The following is a 21,604-nucleotide window of genomic DNA, read 5'->3' as shown; positions in this document are numbered from 1 at the left end:
TCACTGTTTTATGTGGCAAAACACTGTTTTAGGCTGGAAACAGCGTTTTTTGCCGTTAAAGGCTGTTTGGATGGAGAAACAGTGTTTTATCTGCCAAAATGCTGTTTATAGGTGGATTCACTGTTTTATGTGGCAAAATGCTGTTTCTGGCTGGAAACAGCGTTTTTTGCCTCTAAAGGTTGTTTAGAGGTCAGAATCACTGTTTTATGTGGCAAAACACTGTTTTAGGCTGGAAACAGCGTTTTTTGCCGTTAAAGACTGTTTGGATGGAGAAACAGTGTTTTATCTGCCAAAATGCTGTTTATAGGTGGAATCACTGTTTTATGTGGCAAAATGCTGTTTGGAGAGAGAAACACTATTTTATGTGGCAAAATGCTGTTTTGTGGTGGAATCACTGTTTTATGTGTCAAAACGCTGTTTTGGGCTAGAAACAGCGTTTTTTGCCGTTAAAGGCTGTTTGGATGGAGAAACAGTGTTTTATCTGCCAAAATGCTGTTTATAGGTGGTTTCACTGTTTTATGTGGCAAAATGCTGTTTCTGGCTGGAAACAGCGTTTTTTGCCTCTAAAGGTTGTTTAGAGGTCAGAATCACTGTTTTATGTGGCAAAACACTGTTTTAGGCTGGAAACAGCGTTTTTTGCCGTTAAAGGCTGTTTGGATGGAGAAACAGTGTTTTATCTGCCAAAATGCTGTTTATAGGTGGAATCACTGTTTTATGTGGCAAAATGCTGTTTGGAGAGAGAAACACTGTTTTATGTGGCAAAATGCTGTTTGGAGAGAGAAACACTGTTTTATGTGGCAAAATGCTGTTTCTGGCTGGAAACAGCGTTTTTTGCCTCTAAAGGTTGTTTAGAGGTCAGAATCACTGTTTTATGTGGGAAAACACTGTTTTAGGCTGGAAACAGCGTTTTTTGCCGTTAAAGGCTGTTTGGATGGAGAAACAGTGTTTTATCTGCCAAAATGCTGTTTATAGGTGGAATCACTGTTTTATGTGGCAAAATGCTGTTTGGAGAGAGAAACACTGTTTTATGTGGCAAAATGCTGTTTTGTGGTGGAATCACTGTTTTATGTGGCAAAACGCTGTTTTGGGCTAGAAACAGCGTTTTTTGCCGTTAAAGGCTGTTTGGATGGAGAAACAGTGTTTTATCTGCCAAAATGCTGTTTATAGGTGGAATCACTGTTTTATGTGGCAAAATGCTGTTTGGAGAGAGAAACACTGTTTTATGTGGCAAAATGCTGTTTTGTGGTGGAATCACTGTTTTATGTGGCAAAACGCTGTTTTGGGCTAGAAACAGCGTTTTTTTGCCGTTAAAGGCTGTTTGGATGGAGAAACAGTGTTTTATCTGCCAAAATGCTGTTTATAGGTGGATTCACTGTTTTATGTGGCAAAATGCTGTTTCTGGCTGCAAACAGCGTTTTTTACCTCTAAAGGTTGTTTAGAGGTCAGAATCACTGTTTTATGTGGCAAAACACTGTTTTAGGCTGGAAACAGCGTTTTTTGCCGTTAAAGGCTGTTTGGATGGAGAAACAGTGTTTTATCTGCCAAAATGCTGTTTATAGGTGGAATCACTGTTTTATGTGGCAAAATGCTGTTTGGAGAGAGAAACACTGTTTTATGTGGCAAAATGCTATTTGGAGAGAGAAACACTATTTTATGTGGCAAAATGCTGTTTTGTGGTGGAATCACTGTTTTATGTGGCAAAACGCTGTTTTGGGCTAGAAACAGCGTTTTTTGCCGTTAAAGGCTGTTTGGATGGAGAAACAGTGTTTTATCTGCCAAAATGCTGTTTATAGGTGGATTCACTGTTTTATGTGGCAAAATGCTGTTTCTGGCTGCAAACAGCGTTTTTTACCTCTAAAGGTTGTTTAGAGGTCAGAATCACTGTTTTATGTGGCAAAACACTGTTTTAGGCTGGAAACAGCGTTTTTTGCCGTTAAAGGCTGTTTGGATGGAGAAACAGTGTTTTATCTGCCAAAATGCTGTTTATAGGTGGAATCACTGTTTTATGTGGCAAAATGCTGTTTGGAGAGAGAAACACTGTTTTATGTGGCAAAATGCTGTTTGGAGAGAGAAACACTGTTTTATGTGACAAAATGCTGTTTCTGGCTGGAAACAGCGTTTTTTGCCTCTAAAGGTTGTTTAGAGGTCAGAATCACTGTTTTATGTGGGAAAACACTGTTTTAGGCTGGAAACAGCGTTTTTTGCCGTTAAAGGCTGTTTGGATGGAGAAACAGTGTTTTATCTGCCAAAATGCTGTTTATAGGTGGAATCACTGTTTTATGTGGCAAAATGCTGTTTGGAGAGAGAAACACTGTTTTATGTGGCAAAATGCTGTTTTGTGGTGGAATCACTGTTTTATGTGGCAAAACGCTGTTTTGGGCTAGAAACAGCGTTTTTTGCCGTTAAAGGCTGTTTGGATGGAGAAACAGTGTTTTATCTGCCAAAATGCTGTTTATAGGTGGATTCACTGTTTTATGTGGCAAAATGCTGTTTCTGGCTGCAAACAGCGTTTTTTGCCTCTAAAGGTTGTTTAGAGGTCAGAATCACTGTTTTATGTGGCAAAACACTGTTTTAGGCTGGAAACAGCGTTTTTTGCCGTTAAAGGCTGTTTGGATGGAGAAACAGTGTTTTATCTGCCAAAATGCTGTTTATAGGTGGAATCACTGTTTTATGTGGCAAAATGCTATTTGGAGAGAGAAACACTATTTTATGTGGCAAAATGCTGTTTTGTGGTGGAATCACTGTTTTATGTGGCAAAACGCTGTTTTGGGCTAGAAACAGCGTTTTTTGCCGTTAAAGGCTGTTTGGATGGAGAAACAGTGTTTTATCTGCCAAAATGCTGTTTATAGGTGGATTCACTGTTTTATGTGGCAAAATGCTGTTTCTGGCTGCAAACAGCGTTTTTTGCCTCTAAAGGTTGTTTAGAGGTCAGAATCACTGTTTTATGTGGCAAAACACTGTTTTAGGCTGGAAACAGCGTTTTTTGCCGTTAAAGGCTGTTTGGATGGAGAAACAGTGTTTTATCTGCCAAAATGCTGTTTATAGGTGGAATCACTGTTTTATGTGGCAAAATGCTGTTTCTGGCTGGAAACAGCGTTTTTTGCCTCTAAAGGTTGTTTAGAGGTCAGAATCACTGTTTTATGTGGCAAAACACTGTTTTAGGCTGGAAACAGCATTTTTTGCCGTTAAAGGCTGTTTGGATGGAGAAACAGTGTTTTATCTGCCAAAATGCTGTTTATAGGTGGAATCACTGTTTTATGTGGCAAAATGCTGTTTGGAGAGAGAAACACTATTTTATGTGGCAAAATGCTGTTTTGTGGTGGAATCACTGTTTTATGTGTCAAAACGCTGTTTTGGGCTAGAAACAGCGTTTTTTGCCGTTAAAGGCTGTTTGGATGGAGAAACAGTGTTTTATCTGCCAAAATGCTGTTTATAGGTGGATTCACTGTTTTATGTGGCAAAATCCTGTTTCTGGCTGCAAACAGCGTTTTTTGCCTCTAAAGGTTGTTTAGAGGTCAGAATCACTGTTTTATGTGGCAAAACACTGTTTTAGGCTGGAAACAGCGTTTTTTGCCGTTAAAGGCTGTTTGGATGGAGAAACAGTGTTTTATCTGCCAAAATGCTGTTTATAGGTGGATTCACTGTTTTATGTGGCAAAATGCTGTTTTGTTGTGGAATCACTGTTTTATGTGGCAAAACGCTGTTTTGGGCTAGAAACAGCGTTTTTTGCCGTTAAAGCCTGTTTGGATGGAGAAACAGTGTTTTATCTGCCAAAATGCTGTTTATAGGTGGATTCACTGTTTTATGTGGCAAAATGCTGTTTCTGGCTGGAAACAGCGTTTTTTGCCTCTAAAGGTTGTTTAGAGGTCAGAATCACTGTTTTATGTGGCAAAACACTGTTTTACGCTGGAAACAGCGTTTTTTGCCGTTAAAGGCTGTTTGGATGGAGAAACAGTGTTTTATCTGCCAAAATGCTGTTTATAGGTGGAATCACTGTTTTATGTGGCAAAATGCTGTTTGGAGAGAGAAACACTGTTTTATGTGGCAAAATGCTGTTTTGTGGTGGAATCACTGTTTTATGTGTCAAAACGCTGTTTTGGGCTAGAAACAGCGTTTTTTGCCGTTAAAGGCTGTTTGGATGGAGAAACAGTGTTTTATCTGCCAAAATGCTGTTTATAGGTGGATTCACTGTTTTATGTGGCAAAATGCTGTTTCTGGCTGCAAACAGCGTTTTTTGCCTCTAAAGGTTGTTTAGAGGTCAGAATCACTGTTTTATGTGGCAAAACACTGTTTTAGGCTGGAAACAGCGTTTTTTGCCGTTAAAGGCTGTTTGGATGGATAAACAGTGTTTTATCTGCCAAAATGCTGTTTATAGGTGGATTCACTGTTTTATGTGGCAAAATGCTGTTTCTGGCTGGAAACAGCGTTTTTTGCCTCTAAAGGTTGTTTAGAGGTCAGAATCACTGTTTTATGTGGCAAAATGCTGTTTGGAAAGAGAAACACTGTTTTATGTGGCAAAATGCTGTTTGGAGAGAGAAACACTATTTTATGTGGCAAAATGCTGTTTTGTGGTGGAATCACTGTTTTATGTGGCAAAACGCTGTTTTGGGCTGGAAACAGCGTTTTTTGCCGTTAAAGGCTGTTTGGATGGAGAAACAGTGTTTTATCTGCCAAAATGCTGTTTATAGGTGGATTCACTGTTTTATGTGGCAAAATGCTGTTTCTGGCTGGAAACAGCGTTTTTTGCCTCTAAAGGTTGTTTAGAGGTCAGAATCACTGTTTTATGTGGCAAAACACTGTTTTAGGCTGGAAACAGCGTTTTTTGCCGTTAAAGGCTGTTTGGATGGAGAAACAGTGTTTTATCTGCCAAAATGCTGTTTATAGGTGGAATCACTGTTTTATGTGGCAAAACGCTGTTTGGAAAGAGAAACACTATTTTATGTGGTAAAATGCTGTTTTGTGGTGGAATCACTGTTTTATGTGGCAAAACGCTGTGTGCCCCAAAAGTGACCCCAAAGTTCAAAAGGTCACCAATGTTAAGTCAATGACGGCCTTCTCATCAACTTTACTGAGGCCTTTTCAGCCATGCAAGTCCCGATTGACTTGCAACCACTCTTGCCTGAAAGCTGGCCACCCACCGAACGAGTGAGTCCAATTTTGTCCTTCTAGGACCACAGGAAGTGCCCCAAAAGTGACCCCAAAGTTCAAAAGGTGGCCAATGTATGAGGAACAAATTTACTGAGGCCTTTTCAGACATGCAAGTCCCGATTGACTTGCAACCACTTTTGCCTGATAGCTGGCGTCCCACCGAACGTGTGAGTTCAATTTTGTCCTTCTCGGACCACAGGAAGTTCCCCAAAAGTGACCCCAAAGTTCAAAAGGTCACCAATGTTAAGTCAATGACGGCCTTCTCATCAACTTTACTGAGGCCTTTTCAGCCATGCAAGTCCCGATTGACTTGCAACCACTTTTGCCTGAAAGCTGGTGTCCCACCGAACATGTGAGTTCAAAGTTGTCATCCTAGGACCACAGGAAGTGCCCCAAAAGTGACCCCAAAGTTCAAAAGGTCACCAATGTTAAGTCAATGACGGCCTTCTCATCAACTTTACTGAGGCCTTTTCAGCCATGCAAGTCCCGATTTACTTGAAACCACTTTTGCCTGAAAGCTGGCCACCCACCGAACGAGTGAGTCCAATTTTGTCCTTCTAGGACCACAGGAAGTGCCCCAAAAGTGACCCCAAAGTTCAAAAGGTCACCAATGTTAAGTCAATGACGGCCTTCTCATCAACTTTACTGAGGCCTTTTCAGCCATGCAAGTCCCGATTGACTTGCAACCACTTTTGCCTGAAAGCTGGCGTCCCACCGAACATGTGAGTTCAAAGTTGTCATCCTAGGACCACAGGAAGTGCCCCAAAAGTGACCCCAAAGTTCAAAAGTTGGCCAATGTATGAGGAACAAATTTACTGAGGCCTTTTCAGCCATGCAAGTCCCGATTGACTTGCAACCACTTTTGCCTGATAGCTGGCGTCCCACCGAACGTGTGAGTTCAATTTTGTCCTTCTCGGACCACAGGAAGTGCCCCAAAAGTGACCCCAAAGTTCAAAAGGTCACCAATGTTAAGTCAATGACGGCCTTTTCATACACTTTACTGAGGCCTTTTCAGCCATGCAAGTCCCGATTGACTTGCAACCACTCTTGCCTGAAAGCTGGCCACCCACCGAACGAGTGAGTCCAATTTTGTCCTTCTAGGACCACAGGAAGTGCCCCAAAAGTGACCCCAAAGTTCAAAAGGTCACCAATGTTAAGTCAATGACGGCCTTCTCATCAACTTTACTGAGGCCTTTTCAGCCATGCAAGTCCCGATTGACTTGCAACCACTCTTGCCTGAAAGCTGGCCACCCACCGAACGAGTGAGTCCAATTTTGTCCTTCTAGGACCACAGGAAGTGCCCCAAAACTGACCCCAAACTTCAAAAAGTCACCAATGTTAAGTCAATGATGGCCTTCTCATCAACTTTACTGAGGCCTTTTCAGCCATGCAAGTCCCGATTGACTTGCAACCACTTTTGCCTGAAAGCTGGCGTCCCACCGAACATGTGAGTTCAAAGTTGTCATCCTAGGACCACAGGAAGTGCCCCAAAAGTGACCCCAAAGTTCAAAAGTTGGCCAATGTATGAGGAACAAATTTACTGAGGCCTTTTCAGCCATGCAACTCCCGATTGACTTGCAACCACTTTTGCCTGATAGCTGGCGTCCCACCGAACGTGTGAGTTCAATTTTGTCCTTCTAGGACCACAGGAAGTGACCCAAAAGTGACCCCAAAGTTCAAAAGGTCACCAATGTTAAGTCAATGACGGCCTTCTCATCAACTTTACTGAGGCCTTTTCAGCCATGCAAGTCCCGATTTACTTGAAACCACTTTTGCCTGAAAGCTGGCCACCCACCGAACGAGTGAGTCCAATTTTGTCCTTCTAGGACCACAGGAAGTGCCCCAAAAGTGACCCCAAAGTTCAAAAGGTCACCAATGTTAAGTCAATGACGGCCTTCTCATGAACTTTACTGAGGCCTTTTCAGCCATGCAAGTCCCGATTGACTTGCAACCACTTTTGCCTGAAAGCTGGCGTCCCACCGAACATGTGAGTTCAATGTTGTCATTCTAAGACCACAGGAAGTGCCCCAAAAGTGACCTCAAACTTCAAAAGGTCACCAATGTTAAGTCAATGACGGCCTTCTCATCAACTTTACTGAGGCCTTTTCAGCCATGCAAGTCCCGATTGACTTGCAAGCACTTTTGCCTGAAAGCTGGCGTCCCACCGACCATGTGAGTTCAATTTTGTCATTCTAGGACCACAGGAAGTGCCCCAAAAGTGACCCCAAAGTTCAAAAGGTGGCCAATGTATGAGGAACAAATTTACTGAGGCCTTTTCAGCCATGCAACTCCCGATTGACTTGCAACCACTTTTGCCTGATAGCTGGCGTCCCACCGAACGTGTGAGTTCAATTTTGTCCTTCTAGGACCACAGGAAGTGACCCAAAAGTGACCCCAAAGTTCAAAAGGTCACCAATGTTAAGTCAATGACGGCCTTCTCATCAACTTTACTGAGGCCTTTTCAGCCATGCAAGTCCCGATTTACTTGAAACCACTTTTGCCTGAAAGCTGGCCACCCACCGAACGAGTGAGTCCAATTTTGTCCTTCTAGGACCACAGGAAGTGCCCCAAAAGTGACCCCAAAGTTCAAAAGGTCACCAATGTTAAGTCAATGACGGCCTTCTCATGAACTTTACTGAGGCCTTTTCAGCCATGCAAGTCCCGATTTACTTGAAACCACTTTTGCCTGAAAGCTGGCCACCCACCGAACGAGTGAGTCCAATTTTGTCCTTCTAGGACCACAGGAAGTGCCCCAAAAGTGACCCCAAAGTTCAAAAGGTCACCAATGTTAAGTCAATGACGGCCTTCTCATCAACTTTACTGAGGCCTTTTCAGCCATGCAAGTCCCGATTGACTTGCAACCACTTTTGCCTGAAAGCTGGCGTCCCACCGAACATGTGAGTTCAAAGTTGTCATCCTAGGACCACAGGAAGTGCCCCAAAAGTGACCCCAAAGTTCAAAAGTTGGCCAATGTATGAGGAACAAATTTACTGAGGCCTTTTCAGCCATGCAAGTCCCGATTGACTTGCAACCACTTTTGCCTGATAGCTGGCGTCCCACCGAACGTGTGAGTTCAATTTTGTCCTTCTCGGACCACAGGAAGTGCCCCAAAAGTGACCCCAAAGTTCAAAAGGTCACCAATGTTAAGTCAATGACAGCCTTTTCATACACTTTACTGAGGCCTTTTCAGCCATGCAAGTCCCGATTGACTTGCAACCACTCTTGCCTGAAAGCTGGCCACCCACCGAACGAGTGAGTCCAATTTTGTCCTTCTAGGACCACAGGAAGTGCCCCAAAAGTGACCCCAAAGTTCAAAAGGTCACCAATGTTAAGTCAATGACGGCCTTCTCATGAACTTTACTGAGGCCTTTTCAGCCATGCAAGTCCCGATTGACTTGCAACCACTTTTGCCTGAAAGCTGGCGTCCCACCGAACATGTGAGTTCAATGTTGTCATTCTAAGACCACAGGAAGTGCCCCAAAAGTGACCTCAAACTTCAAAAGGTCACCAATGTTAAGTCAATGACGGCCTTCTCATCAACTTTACTGAGGCCTTTTCAGCCATGCAAGTCCCGATTGACTTGCAACCACTTTTGCCTGAAAGCTGGCGTCCCACCGACCATGTGAGTTCAATTTTGTCCTTCTAGGACCACAGGAAGTGCCCCAAAAGTGACCCCAAAGTTCAAAAGGTGGCCAATGTATGAGGAACAAATTTACTGAGGCCTTTTCAGACATGCAAGTCCCGATTGACTTGCAACCACTTTTGCCTGATAGCTGGCGTCCCACCGAACGTGTGAGTTCAATTTTGTCCTTCTCGGACCACAGGAAGTTCCCCAAAAGTGACCCCAAAGTTCAAAAGGTCACCAATGTTAAGTCAATGACGGCCTTCTCATCAACTTTACTGAGGCCTTTTCAGCCATGCAAGTCCCGATTGACTTGCAACCACTTTTGCCTGAAAGCTGGTGTCCCACCGAACATGTGAGTTCAAAGTTGTCATCCTAGGACCACAGGAAGTGCCCCAAAAGTGACCCCAAAGTTCAAAAGGTCACCAATGTTAAGTCAATGACGGCCTTCTCATCAACTTTACTGAGGCCTTTTCAGCCATGCAAGTCCCGATTTACTTGAAACCACTTTTGCCTGAAAGCTGGCCACCCACCGAACGAGTGAGTCCAATTTTGTCCTTCTAGGACCACAGGAAGTGCCCCAAAAGTGACCCCAAAGTTCAAAAGGTCACCAATGTTAAGTCAATGACGGCCTTCTCATCAACTTTACTGAGGCCTTTTCAGCCATGCAAGTCCCGATTGACTTGCAACCACTTTTGCCTGAAAGCTGGCGTCCCACCGAACATGTGAGTTCAAAGTTGTCATCCTAGGACCACAGGAAGTGCCCCAAAAGTGACCCCAAAGTTCAAAAGTTGGCCAATGTATGAGGAACAAATTTACTGAGGCCTTTTCAGCCATGCAACTCCCGATTGACTTGCAACCACTTTTGCCTGATAGCTGGCGTCCCACCGAACGTGTGAGTTCAATTTTGTCCTTCTCGGACCACAGGAAGTGCCCCAAAAGTGACCCCAAAGTTCAAAAGGTCACCAATGTTAAGTCAATGACGGCCTTTTCATACACTTTACTGAGGCCTTTTCAGCCATGCAAGTCCCGATTGACTTGCAACCACTCTTGCCTGAAAGCTGGCCACCCACCGAACGAGTGAGTCCAATTTTGTCCTTCTAGGACCACAGGAAGTGCCCCAAAAGTGACCCCAAAGTTCAAAAGGTCACCAATGTTAAGTCAATGACGGCCTTCTCATCAACTTTACTGAGGCCTTTTCAGCCATGCAAGTCCCGATTGACTTGCAACCACTTTTGCCTGAAAGCTGGCATCCCACCGAACATGTGAGTTCAATGTTGTCATTCTAAGACCACAGGAAGTGCTCCAAAAGTGACCTCAAACTTCAAAAGGTCACCAATGTTAAGTCAATGACGGCCTTCTCATCAACTTTACTGAGGCCTTTTCAGCCATGCAAGTCCCGATTGACTTGCAAGCACTTTTGCCTGAAAGCTGGCGTCCCACCGACCATGTGAGTTCAATTTTGTCATTCTAGGACCACAGGAAGTGCCCCAAAAGTGACCCCAAAGTTCAAAAGGTGGCCAATGTATGAGGAACAAATTTACTGAGGCCTTTTCAGCCATGCAACTCCCGATTGACTTGCAACCACTTTTGCCTGATAGCTGGCGTCCCACCGAACGTGTGAGTTCAATTTTGTCCTTCTAGGACCACAGGAAGTGACCCAAAAGTGACCCCAAAGTTCAAAAGGTCACCAATGTTAAGTCAATGACGGCCTTCTCATCAACTTTACTGAGGCCTTTTCAGCCATGCAAGTCCCGATTTACTTGAAACCACTTTTGCCTGAAAGCTGGCCACCCACCGAACGAGTGAGTCCAATTTTGTCCTTCTAGGACCACAGGAAGTGCCCCAAAAGTGACCCCAAAGTTCAAAAGGTCACCAATGTTAAGTCAATGACGGCCTTCTCATGAACTTTACTGAGGCCTTTTCAGCCATGCAAGTCCCGATTGACTTGCAACCACTTTTGCCTGAAAGCTGGCGTCCCACCGAACATGTGAGTTCAATGTTGTCATTCTAAGACCACAGGAAGTGCCCCAAAAGTGACCTCAAACTTCAAAAGGTCACCAATGTTAAGTCAATGACGGCCTTCTCATCAACTTTACTGAGGCCTTTTCAGCCATGCAAGTCCCGATTGACTTGCAACCACTTTTGCCTGAAAGCTGGCGTCCCACCGACCATGTGAGTTCAATTTTGTCCTTCTAGGACCACAGGAAGTGCCCCAAAAGTGACCCCAAAGTTCAAAAGGTGGCCAATGTATGAGGAACAAATTTACTGAGGCCTTTTCAGACATGCAAGTCCCGATTGACTTGCAACCACTTTTGCCTGATAGCTGGCGTCCCACCGAACGTGTGAGTTCAATTTTGTCCTTCTCGGACCACAGGAAGTTCCCCAAAAGTGACCCCAAAGTTCAAAAGGTCACCAATGTTAAGTCAATGACGGCCTTCTCATCAACTTTACTGAGGCCTTTTCAGCCATGCAAGTCCCGATTGACTTGCAACCACTTTTGCCTGAAAGCTGGTGTCCCACCGAACATGTGAGTTCAAAGTTGTCATCCTAGGACCACAGGAAGTGCCCCAAAAGTGACCCCAAAGTTCAAAAGGTCACCAATGTTAAGTCAATGACGGCCTTCTCATCAACTTTACTGAGGCCTTTTCAGCCATGCAAGTCCCGATTTACTTGAAACCACTTTTGCCTGAAAGCTGGCCACCCACCGAACGAGTGAGTCCAATTTTGTCCTTCTAGGACCACAGGAAGTGCCCCAAAAGTGACCCCAAAGTTCAAAAGGTCACCAATGTTAAGTCAATGACGGCCTTCTCATCAACTTTACTGAGGCCTTTTCAGCCATGCAAGTCCCGATTGACTTGCAACCACTTTTGCCTGAAAGCTGGCGTCCCACCGAACATGTGAGTTCAAAGTTGTCATCCTAGGACCACAGGAAGTGCCCCAAAAGTGACCCCAAAGTTCAAAAGTTGGCCAATGTATGAGGAACAAATTTACTGAGGCCTTTTCAGCCATGCAAGTCCCGATTGACTTGCAACCACTTTTGCCTGATAGCTGGCGTCCCACCGAACGTGTGAGTTCAATTTTGTCCTTCTCGGACCACAGGAAGTGCCCCAAAAGTGACCCCAAAGTTCAAAAGGTCACCAATGTTAAGTCAATGACGGCCTTTTCATACACTTTACTGAGGCCTTTTCAGCCATGCAAGTCCCGATTGACTTGCAACCACTCTTGCCTGAAAGCTGGCCACCCACCGAACGAGTGAGTCCAATTTTGTCCTTCTAGGACCACAGGAAGTGCCCCAAAAGTGACCCCAAAGTTCAAAAGGTCACCAATGTTAAGTCAATGACGGCCTTCTCATCAACTTTACTGAGGCCTTTTCAGCCATGCAAGTCCCGATTGACTTGCAACCACTCTTGCCTGAAAGCTGGCCACCCACCGAACGAGTGAGTCCAATTTTGTCCTTCTAGGACCACAGGAAGTGCCCCAAAAGTGACCCCAAAGTTCAAAAGGTGGCCAATGTATGAGGAACAAATTTACTGAGGCCTTTTCAGACATGCAAGTCCCGATTGACTTGCAACCACTTTTGCCTGATAGCTGGCGTCCCACCGAACGTGTGAGTTCAATTTTGTCCTTCTCGGACCACAGGAAGTTCCCCAAAAGTGACCCCAAAGTTCAAAAGGTCACCAATGTTAAGTCAATGACGGCCTTCTCATCAACTTTACTGAGGCCTTTTCAGCCATGCAAGTCCCGATTGACTTGCAACCACTTTTGCCTGAAAGCTGGTGTCCCACCGAACATGTGAGTTCAAAGTTGTCATCCTAGGACCACAGGAAGTGCCCCAAAAGTGACCCCAAAGTTCAAAAGGTCACCAATGTTAAGTCAATGACGGCCTTCTCATCAACTTTACTGAGGCCTTTTCAGCCATGCAAGTCCCGATTTACTTGAAACCACTTTTGCCTGAAAGCTGGCCACCCACCGAACGAGTGAGTCCAATTTTGTCCTTCTAGGACCACAGGAAGTGCCCCAAAAGTGACCCCAAAGTTCAAAAGGTCACCAATGTTAAGTCAATGACGGCCTTCTCATCAACTTTACTGAGGCCTTTTCAGCCATGCAAGTCCCGATTGACTTGCAACCACTTTTGCCTGAAAGCTGGCGTCCCACCGAACATGTGAGTTCAAAGTTGTCATCCTAGGACCACAGGAAGTGCCCCAAAAGTGACCCCAAAGTTCAAAAGTTGGCCAATGTATGAGGAACAAATTTACTGAGGCCTTTTCAGCCATGCAAGTCCCGATTGACTTGCAACCACTTTTGCCTGATAGCTGGCGTCCCACCGAACGTGTGAGTTCAATTTTGTCCTTCTCGGACCACAGGAAGTGCCCCAAAAGTGACCCCAAAGTTCAAAAGGTCACCAATGTTAAGTCAATGACGGCCTTTTCATACACTTTACTGAGGCCTTTTCAGCCATGCAAGTCCCGATTGACTTGCAACCACTCTTGCCTGAAAGCTGGCCACCCACCGAACGAGTGAGTCCAATTTTGTCCTTCTAGGACCACAGGAAGTGCCCCAAAAGTGACCCCAAAGTTCAAAAGGTCACCAATGTTAAGTCAATGACGGCCTTCTCATCAACTTTACTGAGGCCTTTTCAGCCATGCAAGTCCCGATTGACTTGCAACCACTCTTGCCTGAAAGCTGGCCACCCACCGAACGAGTGAGTCCAATTTTGTCCTTCTAGGACCACAGGAAGTGCCCCAAAAGTGACCCCAAAGTTCAAAAGGTCACCAATGTTAAGTCAATGACGGCCTTCTCATCAACTTTACTGAGGCCTTTTCAGCCATGCAAGTCCCGATTGACTTGCAACCACTTTTGCCTGAAAGCTGGCGTCCCACCGAACATGTGAGTTCAAAGTTGTCATCCTAGGACCACAGGAAGTGCCCCAAAAGTGACCCCAAAGTTCAAAAGTTGGCCAATGTATGAGGAACAAATTTACTGAGGCCTTTTCAGCCATGCAACTCCCGATTGACTTGCAACCACTTTTGCCTGATAGCTGGCGTCCCACCGAACGTGTGAGTTCAATTTTGTCCTTCTAGGACCACAGGAAGAGACCCAAAAGTGACCCCAAAGTTCAAAAGGTCACCAATGTTAAGTCAATGACGGCCTTCTAATCAACTTTACTGAGGCCTTTTCAGCCATGCAAGTCCCGATTTACTTGAAACCACTTTTGCCTGAAAGCTGGCCACCCACCGAACGAGTGAGTCCAATTTTGTCCTTCTAGGACCACAGGAAGTGCCCCAAAAGTGACCCCAAAGTTCAAAAGGTCACCAATGTTAAGTCAATGACGGCCTTCTCATCAACTTTACTGAGGCCTTTTCAGCCATGCAAGTCCCGATTGACTTGCAACCACTTTTGCCTGAAAGCTGGCGTCCCACCGAACATGTGAGTTCAAAGTTGTCATCCTAGGACCACAGGAAGTGCCCCAAAAGTGACCCCAAAGTTCAAAAGTTGGCCAATGTATGAGGAACAAATTTACTGAGGCCTTTTCAGCCATGCAAGTCCCGATTTACTTGAAACCACTTTTGCCTGAAAGCTGGCCACCCACCGAACGAGTGAGTCCAATTTTGTCCTTCTAGGACCACAGGAAGTGCCCCAAAAGTGACCCCAAAGTTCAAAAGGTCACCAATGTTAAGTCAATGACGGCCTTCTCATCAACTTTACTGAGGCCTTTTCAGCCATGCAAGTCCCGATTGACTTGCAACCACTCTTGCCTGAAAGCTGGCCACCCACCGAACGAGTGAGTCCAATTTTGTCCTTCTAGGACCACAGGAAGTGCCCCAAAAGTGACCCCAAAGTTCAAAAGGTCACCAATGTTAAGTCAATGACGGCCTTCTCATCAACTTTACTGAGGCCTTTTCAGCCATGCAACTCCCGATTGACTTGCAACCACTTTTGCCTGAAAGCTGGCGTCCCACCGAACATGTGAGTTCAAAGTTGTCATCCTAGGACCACAGGAAGTGCCCCAAAAGTGACCCCAAAGTTCAAAAGTTGGCCAATGTATGAGGAACAAATTTACTGAGGCCTTTTCAGCCATGCAACTCCCGATTGACTTGCAACCACTTTTGCCTGATAGCTGGCGTCCCACCGAACGTGTGAGTTCAATTTTGTCCTTCTAGGACCACAGGAAGTGACCCAAAAGTGACCCCAAAGTTCAAAAGGTCACCAATGTTAAGTCAATGACGGCCTTCTCATCAACTTTACTGAGGCCTTTTCAGCCATGCAAGTCCCGATTTACTTGAAACCACTTTTGCCTGAAAGCTGGCAACCCACCGAACGAGTGAGTCCAATTTTGTCCTTCTAGGACCACAGGAAGTGCCCCAAAAGTGACCCCAAAGTTCAAAAGTTGGCCAATGTATGAGGAACAAATTTACTGAGGCCTTTTCAGCCATGCAACTCCCGAATGACTTGCAACAACTTTTGCCTGATAGCTGGCGTCCCACCGAACGTGTGAGTTCAATTTTGTCCTTCTAGGACCACAGGAAGAGACCCAAAAGTGACCACAAAGTTCAAAAGGTCACCAATGTTAAGTCAATGACGGCCTTCTAATCAACTTTACTGAGGCCTTTTCAGCCATGCAAGTCCCGATTTACTTGAAACCACTTTTGCCTGAAAGCTGGCCACCCACCGAACGAGTGAGTCCAATTTTGTCCTTCTAGGACCACAGGAAGTGCCCCAAAAGTGACCCCAAAGTTCAAAAGGTCACCAATGTTAAGTCAATGACGGCCTTTTCATCAACTTTACTGAGGCCTTTTCAGCCATGCAAGTCCCGATTGACTTGCAACCACTTTTGCCTGAAAGCTGGCGTCCCACCGAACATGTGAGTTCAAAGTTGTCATCCTAGTACCACAGGAAGTGCCCCAAAAGTGACCCCAAAGTTCAAAAGGTCACCAATGTTAAGTCAATGACGGCCTTCTCATCAACTTTACTGAGGCCTTTTCAGCCATGCAAGTCCCGATTTACTTGAAATCACTTTTGCCTGAAAGCTGGCCACCCACCGAACGAGTGAGTCCAATTTTGTCCTTCTAGGACCACAGGAAGTGCCCCAAAAGTGACCCCAAAGTTCAAAAGGTCACCAATGTTAAGTCAATGACGGCCTTCTCATCAACTTTACTGAGGCCTTTTCAGCCATGCAAGTCCCGATTGACTTGCAACCACTTTTGCCTGAAAGCTGGCGTCCCACCGAACATGTGAGTTCAAAGTTGTCATCCTAGGACCACAGGAAGTGCCCCAAAAGTGACCCCAAAGTTCAAAAGTTGGCCAATGTATGAGGAACAAATTTACTGAGGCCTTTTCAGCCATGCAAGTCCCGATTGACTTGCAACCACTTTTGCCTGATAGCTGGCGTCCCACCGAACGAGTGAGTCCAATTTTGTCCTTCTAGGACCACAGGAAGTGCCCCAAAAGTGACCCCAAAGTTCAAAAGGTCACCAATGTTAAGTCAATGACGGCCTTCTCATCAACTTTACTGAGGCCTTTTCAGCCATGCAAGTCCCGATTGACTTGCAACCACTTTTGCCTGAAAGCTGGCGTCCCACCGAACATGTGAGTTCAAAGTTGTCATCCTAGGACCACAGGAAGTGCCCCAAAAGTGACCCCAAAGTTCAAAAGGTCACCAATGTTAAGTCAATGACGGCCTTCTCATCAACTTTACTGAGGCCTTTTCAGCCATGCAAGTCCCGATTTACTTGAAACCACTTTTGCCTGAAAGCTGGCCACCCACCGAACGAGTGAGTCCAATTTTGTCCTTCTAGGACCACAGGAAGTGCCCCAAAAGTGACCCCAAAGTTCAAAAGGTCACCAATGTTAAGTCAATGACGGCCTTCTCATCAACTTTACTGAGGCCTTTTCAGCCATGCAAGTCCCGATTGACTTGCAACCACTTTTGCCTGAAAGCTGGCGTCCCACCGAACATGTGAGTTCAAAGTTGTCATCCTAGGACCACAGGAAGTGCCCCAAAAGTGACCCCAAAGTTCAAAAGTTGGCCAATGTATGAGGAACAAATTTACTGAGGCCTTTTCAGCCATGCAAGTCCCGATTGACTTGCAACCACTTTTGCCTGATAGCTGGCGTCCCACCGAACGTGTGAGTTCAATTTTGTCCTTCTCGGACCACAGGAAGTGCCCCAAAAGTGACCCCAAAGTTCAAAAGGTCACCAATGTTAAGTCAATGACGGCCTTTTCATACACTTTACTGAGGCCTTTTCAGCCATGCAAGTCCCGATTGACTTGCAACCACTCTTGCCTGAAAGCTGGCCACCCACCGAACGAGTGAGTCCAATTTTGTCCTTCTAGGACCACAGGAAGTGCCCCAAAAGTGACCCCAAAGTTCAAAAGGTCACCAATGTTAAGTCAATGACGGCCTTCTCATCAACTTTACTGAGGCCTTTTCAGCCATGCAACTCCCGATTGACTTGCAACCACTTTTGCCTGAAAGCTGGCGTCCCACCGAACATGTGAGTTCAAAGTTGTCATCCTAGGACCACAGGAAGTGCCCCAAAAGTGACCCCAAAGTTCAAAAGTTGGCCAATGTATGAGGAACAAATTTACTGAGGCCTTTTCAGCCATGCAACTCCCGATTGACTTGCAACCACTTTTGCCTGATAGCTGGCGTCCCACCGAACGTGTGAGTTCAATTTTGTCCTTCTAGGACCACAGGAAGTGACCCAAAAGTGACCCCAAAGTTCAAAAGGTCACCAATGTTAAGTCAATGACGGCCTTCTCATCAACTTTACTGAGGCCTTTTCAGCCATGCAAGTCCCGATTTACTTGAAACCACTTTTGCCTGAAAGCTGGCAACCCACCGAACGAGTGAGTCCAATTTTGTCCTTCTAGGACCACAGGAAGTGCCCCAAAAGTGACCCCAAAGTTCAAAAGTTGGCCAATGTATGAGGAACAAATTTACTGAGGCCTTTTCAGCCATGCAACTCCCGAATGACTTGCAACAACTTTTGCCTGATAGCTGGCGTCCCACCGAACGTGTGAGTTCAATTTTGTCCTTCTAGGACCACAGGAAGAGACCCAAAAGTGACCACAAAGTTCAAAAGGTCACCAATGTTAAGTCAATGACGGCCTTCTAATCAACTTTACTGAGGCCTTTTCAGCCATGCAAGTCCCGATTTACTTGAAACCACTTTTGCCTGAAAGCTGGCCACCCACCGAACGAGTGAGTCCAATTTTGTCCTTCTAGGACCACAGGAAGTGCCCCAAAAGTGACCCCAAAGTTCAAAAGGTCACCAATGTTAAGTCAATGACGGCCTTTTCATCAACTTTACTGAGGCCTTTTCAGCCATGCAAGTCCCGATTGACTTGCAACCACTTTTGCCTGAAAGCTGGCGTCCCACCGAACATGTGAGTTCAAAGTTGTCATCCTAGTACCACAGGAAGTGCCCCAAAAGTGACCCCAAAGTTCAAAAGGTCACCAATGTTAAGTCAATGACGGCCTTCTCATCAACTTTACTGAGGCCTTTTCAGCCATGCAAGTCCCGATTTACTTGAAATCACTTTTGCCTGAAAGCTGGCCACCCACCGAACGAGTGAGTCCAATTTTGTCCTTCTAGGACCACAGGAAGTGCCCCAAAAGTGACCCCAAAGTTCAAAAGGTCACCAATGTTAAGTCAATGACGGCCTTCTCATCAACTTTACTGAGGCCTTTTCAGCCATGCAAGTCCCGATTGACTTGCAACCACTTTTGCCTGAAAGCTGGCGTCCCACCGAACATGTGAGTTCAAAGTTGTCATCCTAGGACCACAGGAAGTGCCCCAAAAGTGACCCCAAAGTTCAAAAGTTGGCCAATGTATGAGGAACAAATTTACTGAGGCCTTTTCAGCCATGCAAGTCCCGATTGACTTGCAACCACTTTTGCCTGATAGCTGGCGTCCCACCGAACGAGTGAGTCCAATTTTGTCCTTCTAGGACCACAGGAAGTGCCCCAAAAGTGACCCCAAAGTTCAAAAGGTCACCAATGTTAAGTCAATGACGGCCTTCTCATCAACTTTACTGAGGCCTTTTCAGCCATGCAAGTCCCGATTGACTTGCAACCACTTTTGCCTGAAAGCTGGCGTCCCACCGAACATGTGAGTTCAAAGTTGTCATCCTAGGACCACAGGAAGTGCCCCAAAAGTGACCCCAAAGTTCAAAAGGTCACCAATGTTAAGTCAATGACGGCCTTCTCATCAACTTTACTGAGGCCTTTTCAGCCATGCAAGTCCCGATTTACTTGAAACCACTTTTGCCTGAAAGCTGGCCACCCACCGAACGAGTGAGTCCAATTTTGTCCTTCTAGGACCACAGGAAGTGCCCCAAAAGTGACCCCAAAGTTCAAAAGGTCACCAATGTTAAGTCAATGACGGCCTTCTCATCAACTTTACTGAGGCCTTTTCAGCCATGCAAGTCCCGATTGACTTGCAACCACTTTTGCCTGAAAGCTGGCGTCCCACCGAACATGTGAGTTCAAAGTTGTCATCCTAGGACCACAGGAAGTGCCCCAAAAGTGACCCCAAAGTTCAAAAGTTGGCCAATGTATGAGGAACAAATTTACTGAGGCCTTTTCAGCCATGCAAGTCCCGATTGACTTGCAACCACTTTTGCCTGATAGCTGGCGTCCCACCGAACGTGTGAGTTCAATTTTGTCCTTCTCGGACCACAGGAAGTGCCCCAAAAGTGACCCCAAAGTTCAAAAGGTCACCAATGTTAAGTCAATGACGGCCTTTTCATACACTTTACTGAGGCCTTTTCAGCCATGCAAGTCCCGATTGACTTGCAACCACTCTTGCCTGAAAGCTGGCCACCCACCGAACGAGTGAGTCCAATTTTGTCCTTCTAGGACCACAGGAAGTGCCCCAAAAGTGACCCCAAAGTTCAAAAGGTCACCAATGTTAAGTCAATGACGGCCTTCTCATCAACTTTACTGAGGCCTTTTCAGCCATGCAACTCCCGATTGACTTGCAACCACTTTTGCCTGAAAGCTGGCGTCCCACCGAACATGTGAGTTCAAAGTTGTCATCCTAGGACCACAGGAAGTGCCCCAAAAGTGACCCCAAAGTTCAAAAGTTGGCCAATGTATGAGGAACAAATTTACTGAGGCCTTTTCAGCCATGCAACTCCCGATTGACTTGCAACCACTTTTGCCTGATAGCTGGCGTCCCACCGAACGTGTGAGTTCAATTTTGTCCTTCTAGGACCACAGGAAGTGACCCAAAAGTGACCCCAAAGTTCAAAAGGTCACCAATGTTAAGTCAATGACGGCCTTCTCATCAACTTTACTGAGGCCTTTTCAGCCATGCAAGTCCCGATTTACTTGAAACCACTTTTGCCTGAAAGCTGGCAACCCACCGAACGAGTGAGTCCAATTTTGTCCTTCTAGGACCACAGGAAGTGCCCCAAAAGTGACCCCAAAGTTCAAAAGTTGGCCAATGTATGAGGAACAAATTTACTGAGGCCTTTTCAGCCATGCAACTCCCGAATGACTTGCAACAACTTTTGCCTGATAGCTGGCGTCCCACCGAACGTGTGAGTTCAATTTTGTCCTTCTAGGACCACAGGAAGAGACCCAAAAGTGACCACAAAGTTCAAAAGGTCACCAATGTTAAGTCAATGACGGCCTTCTAATCAACTTTACTGAGGCCTTTTCAGCCATGCAAGTCCCGATTGACTTGCAACCACTTTTGCCTGAAAGCTGGCGTCCCACCGAACATGTGAGTTCAAAGTTGTCATCCTAGGACCACAGGAAGTGCCCCAAAAGTGACCCCAAAGTTCAAAAGTTGGCCAATGTATGAGGAACAAATTTACTGAGGCCTTTTCAGCCATGCAAGTCCCGATTGACTTGCAACCACTTTTGCCTGATAGCTGGCGTCCCACCGAACGTGTGAGTTCAATTTTGTCCTTCTCGGACCACAGGAAGTGCCCCAAAAGTGACCCCAAAGTTCAAAAGGTCACCAATGTTAAGTCAATGACGGCCTTTTCATACACTTTACTGAGGCCTTTTCAGCCATGCAAGTCCCGATTGACTTGCAACCACTCTTGCCTGAAAGCTGGCCACCCACCGAACGAGTGAGTCCAATTTTGTCCTTCTAGGACCACAGGAAGTGCCCCAAAAGTGACCCCAAAGTTCAAAAGGTCACCAATGTTAAGTCAATGACGGCCTTCTCATCAACTTTACTGAGGCCTTTTCAGCCATGCAACTCCCGATTGACTTGCAACCACTTTTGCCTGAAAGCTGGCGTCCCACCGAACATGTGAGTTCAAAGTTGTCATCCTAGGACCACAGGAAGTGCCCCAAAAGTGACCCCAAAGTTCAAAAGTTGGCCAATGTATGAGGAACAAATTTACTGAGGCCTTTTCAGCCATGCAACTCCCGATTGACTTGCAACCACTTTTGCCTGATAGCTGGCGTCCCACCGAACGTGTGAGTTCAATTTTGTCCTTCTAGGACCACAGGAAGTGACCCAAAAGTGACCCCAAAGTTCAAAAGGTCACCAATGTTAAGTCAATGACGGCCTTCTCATCAACTTTACTGAGGCCTTTTCAGCCATGCAAGTCCCGATTTACTTGAAACCACTTTTGCCTGAAAGCTGGCAACCCACCGAACGAGTGAGTCCAATTTTGTCCTTCTAGGACCACAGGAAGTGCCCCAAAAGTGACCCCAAAGTTCAAAAGTTGGCCAATGTATGAGGAACAAATTTACTGAGGCCTTTTCAGCCATGCAACTCCCGAATGACTTGCAACAACTTTTGCCTGATAGCTGGCGTCCCACCGAACGTGTGAGTTCAATTTTGTCCTTCTAGGACCA

The sequence above is a fragment of the Centroberyx gerrardi genome, chromosome 21 (genome assembly GCF_048128805.1).
Source record: "Centroberyx gerrardi isolate f3 chromosome 21, fCenGer3.hap1.cur.20231027, whole genome shotgun sequence".
In the NCBI taxonomy this organism is placed as follows: domain Eukaryota; kingdom Metazoa; phylum Chordata; class Actinopteri; order Beryciformes; family Berycidae; genus Centroberyx; species Centroberyx gerrardi.
Note: the sequence above shows the minus strand (reverse complement) of the source record.